General features: G+C 40.2%; 1 pseudogene; it reads right to left on the bottom strand.

The window, feature by feature from the left end:
• Nucleotides 1-263: 263 nt before the first annotated feature.
• Nucleotides 264-1,206, bottom strand: LOC143535250 (putative CoA ligase CCL5 pseudogene; annotated as a pseudogene).
• Nucleotides 1,207-4,909: the final 3,703 nt, after the last annotated feature.

The raw sequence follows: 4,909 nt of genomic DNA on the forward strand, positions 1-4,909 counted from the left end.
TATAGTTATTTTTATGTTTAAACGTTTAGCAGAGTAATCTTATTTTTACGGGACGAATACAATTAGCGTTTTTTCAAGACATGAAGTTATATATGTATCATATATTTTAAATAACGTTACATTTAGCTTCTACTAATTACATTGTGTCTAATAATTTAGGAAAAAGTACGATCTTAGAAGCTTAAAGCGAGTATTATCCGGCGGAGCGCCACTGAGTAAGGAACTGACGGAAGGATTTATGGAAAAGTATCCCGGAGTGACGATTATGCAAGGGTACGGGTTTCCGAGTTATTAACTAGCGCAACGAGTATAGGCGGCACGAGGGGGAGGTATCCGACATTATACAATCCAATCGCGGACAACATATCATGAATATCGAATTTCGACAAAACGGCAGCCGTCGCACCGGACGCAATCAATCCAGTCGCAAACGCAACCAATCCGTAAATATGAAACATCGGAACCGTACACAAAAACGTCGAATTCTCCTGATTATTCTCCAGCTGAAACCTTCTAATAACCGTTTGAACCATCGCAATTAAATTCCTATGAGACGAGATCACGCCTTTACTCGCTCCAGTAGTACCGGAGGAGTATAAAAGCGTGGCGGTGTCGTCCTGTGTCACCCGCTCTTTTATCCGGTTTGTATTTGGATCTTTGTTCATTAATTCATCCAGCGTGGTAACTATCCTCCCGGTTCGGGTACCCGGTCCAATCAAAACAACCGGGAGATCCGAACCGGAGAGTTTCGAAACGAGTTCTTGCGTCGTGAACGCAATAACCGGTTTCGAATCAGAAATTTGTTTATTAATTTCGTTTTTGGTGTTAAGCGGATTCGTAGTGGTGATAATGGCGCCAAGTGACATGACGGAGAGACAAACGATCGGGAAGAATATTGAGTTCGGTGAGAGTAGCAAAACGACGTCATTTTTGCGGATGCCGTAGTCGACGGATAACGCTGACGCGACGGACTCGACGGATCGCCATACGTCGGAGAACGTGAGGCGTTGGCCGGTGGATCCGTCGATGTATGCGGTGGTGCCGTGGTGTGCACGCGCCGAGATGAAGGTGGTGACGTCGAGTACTTCGTTTGACGGTAACGGCGTTGGCTTCCGTTTGCTGTAGAAGGTGGAGTTTGAGTGGCAGTAACCGGTTTTCGGGTTGATTTCCGGCATGGTGCTAACGTGCGCTGGGAGTTTGCGGTTTATGGTAATAATATCAAATATGGCTGTCTGATATTTATAATTATTATGTGTGTTGGGAGTGCTATGTGAAATTGCACTAATTTTGACGTTATTTTACTAATCTCGTGAAAATAACGTTAAAAGTGACGGACGGTTAATCAGGCATCATGTAGTGGCGTTGATAGCCGAAAGACAAGGGTACATGCACCGATCAGCCGGTCCCGATGATTGAGTGCTATGTGCCTTATGTCCAAGGCTTGATGCAAAACTACTATCGAGCCGGGGTCTCACCGGAAGCAGCCTCTCTATCCTTTTGGGGTAGAGGTAAGGCTGTCTACATCTTACCCTCCTCAGACCCTACCATAGCTTTGCTATTGGTGGGATATACTGAGTACGATGATGATGATGATGTGTTGGGAGTCAAACTTGGTCAACGAGTTGTGTTTGTTTAAGACCGTCGATTTGGTTGTGGACGGTGGTGCTAAAAAAACGCTGCTTATTTTAGAAACGTGTGGAATGTTTGTTAATAATAATTGGGAATGTGCTATTTAATATTATTGGAGAATAAAAGGTTTTAGTTTTGACTAGTGTATAGTCTAGTAGGATGAGATTATTATGATATTATCGGCTTGTTACACATGGGTCGGTAGTGCTGAAAAAGAGCGAATGTAGAGATCGTGTTTTCGGCTTACCAAGTGGTATGTTAAGTCCGGGTTTAACGAAGAAGAGGCTATTGAGGAAATATAGGAAGACATGGTGATTAACGAAGTGATATATAGAAGGGTACTGGAAAAGCATTGCGAGTCGAGGATTTGGTCGACGGTGTTTAGGGTTGATGAGATGGTATAAAAAACAAATGAAGCAAGTAGAAAGGAAGATCAAGGAAAACTAGCACTAACATAATAATGCTTGAGCCGAGTCGTTGAAGCTAGTTTAAAGGAAGTTACAAAGTTTAGATATGTGAAAGAAAGAGGTTTCTCAAACATAGAGGTTTTTTTTTAGGAAGGGGGGGGGGGATAACAAAAAATTGTTTAGACTATGTTAGAACTTAGAATATTCCCAACCCAACCTCTAAAACCATGTGAGGGGATTTTGCAAATTATAGGGTGAGATTGTGAGTGTAAATTATAGGATGAAGAGAGAAAAGCTGGCGATTCTTTTGTAAATTTTGGGAAACTTTGGTTGTCCCTATTTATTTTTTAATATTTGTTGAATTGGTTGTGAGTTGAAGATAGAGAAAATTGTAATGATAAAGATGTAAAAAATATTATTTAACTGAACATGAGAAAGAAATATAACGTTTTTAATGTCATTATAAAGATGAGGGCTGGGAATGCTCTCATTATGCATTAGAAGTCATTTCTACTTTGGTAGAGTGATATATAGTAAGGCAGTTTGGGTGTGAAATAAAAGGTCAATGTTCAATTTCCGTAGTGTACAACATTTATAAAAGGGAAAATGTCCCAAGCAACCATATTTATTGCCACAATCCCTAAAATTAACATCACTTTCACAACGTCCCCAAAAATGATCATCCAAACCGTCAGATATGATGAAACTTTTTTACTGATTCGACGTATCATGTCGGTATGACAGAACTCATTAAAGAACCGTCAGATTCGAAGGAGCGTTTAATGAATCTGGCGAAATTTTTCATCTCCTACCTCTCAAATCCTAAAACTCCATCTCTATCTTTCTTATTTCTCCACATAATCAAGTCATGGTTTAAATCACTTAGTTCCGTCTTCAATTATGTCGGTCCGTCTTCAGTTCCGTCAGTCCACGAGTTTCATCGGACGATCTTCAGTTCCAAGAGCGGCTGATGAAGTAACGTCGACGGCGATGGTTTAAATGACTATTTTGAGGGCTTCTTAAAACAAATGACTAAACTTGAGAATGTTATGGTCAAAATAATCAGTCATTTTTTCTATATAATAATACTTAGTTTCACTAGTGCTTCTTTGCAAGCACAAAAGAAAAAAATACCAAATCTATCTTCTCACTCCTCTTCTCTCTCTATCTTCAGCCCGTGTTGTCGGTGGCAACTTGGCCAACTGGGAACCACACATGGGTCGTAAACATAAATACGCTTCAAGTATCTTTAAACTCATGCTTAAAATTCATGCAAATCAACCATGGTGGGAAAAAAATAAAATCATCTAGAATTGTATGCCAACATCAAAATATATAAGAATTGATCTTCAATTTGAACAAAATATGTTTCTTTTAATGTATTTTATGTTATAATTAATTACATATTATTTTAAGCAAATGACACATTTATATGACCCATATGGTACATTACATAAGCAATATTTATTTGTAAAATGATATAAATGTCCTTAAGACTTAACAGAAAAATTCAACAGAATTAAGGGCTAAGATGGTTGTGAAAACCACATGTTGTTGAAATGTCAAAAAGATTATATCATTTTGGGCTGAAAAACTAAAATGAGCCAAACCGGGGCTGAATAATAATTAACAGTATTATTAATTACTCGGTTGATTATTTGATTCAATCTTCCTCTGAAGTCTAGGTCGCAATGTACTAACAAATGATCTTGAAGTCCAGGTCCGGATGCCCAGAAATCCCTATGTGGGTTTTCGAGCATTCTCATGGGTGTTGCTCAACAAGTAGGAGAAACGCTGGTTGCATAATTTCGCCGGTCGGTTGTGAATCACATAAATACTTGACCCTAACTGAAATTTTTTAGTTGTCGGGCACACCACAGGACACCCCCCCCCCCTCACCACACACACACCAATCAAGTCTTTGGCTGAGTACTAGGATTAATACACACAACCTACATCTTACGAGATTTGAACTCCCAATTTTTACTTGTCGGGCACACCACTTAATCATTAGAATGTCTCATAAAAAGTTAGTTATTTAACTTATATTTACGAATGAACATTAAATGGATTGACCAAAGCGATGACCGAAACACAACTCGATTTATATGTGTTTTGTCATGACTAGGGGGTGAGCGGGGTACTGGTATCAGCATCGATTTTCCCAAATTCTTGGTACCAGGTACCGAAATGTTTAGTTGGGTACCAGCAGGTTCGGTATTGAAAGCAAAATTTGGGAAATACCGATACCGAACTCAAAACCTGGTACCGATTCGGTTAAGACGGTACCAAATCGGTATCGGTACCCCTTTTTGTTCATCCTTTATTCATGACATGATACTAAAATATATGGGTCGTGTTTGAGTTCAATTTAACCCGTCAATTCAATTATCAGACACAAAGTTCACCAATTAAAGTAGTTTTGCGACACACTATTCTTTCTTTTTATTGGAAATACATAGTCTGATAGTCATAATTCATAAACTAACACACACAATCAACAGGGGCCGACCCATAATGATTTTTGGAAAGCTAGGGCTTCAGGACCACTTCCTCCAAACCCACTTGTACCCGCACCATCAGTTGGCTGTGGCGGTTCAAGGAAGGTCTTGAGAATGGTTAGCCCATCATCGCACAGCAGCAACTTCGTTCACCTTCTCCACCACCGGATGCGGGAAGGCAGCATACTGGTTCACTGCTTGGTCATACGCAGCTTCAGTATCTACATCATATAGAGGGAAGTTGGAAGGCGGGATGCCCTTCTCAACAAACCCTAGACCAAGCAGGAAGCCGGCCTTTTCCCCATCCTCATGAGAAGCGTTGAGGGCTGTGCTCATGGCATCGTCGTAAGATGTGTCCGTGAAGATCCGATG

The sequence above is a fragment of the Bidens hawaiensis genome, unplaced genomic scaffold (assembly GCF_021521415.1).
Source record: "Bidens hawaiensis isolate Kalapana, Puna unplaced genomic scaffold, B.hawaiensis_p1.1 tig00010461_1, whole genome shotgun sequence".
NCBI lineage: Eukaryota > Viridiplantae > Streptophyta > Magnoliopsida > Asterales > Asteraceae > Bidens > Bidens hawaiensis.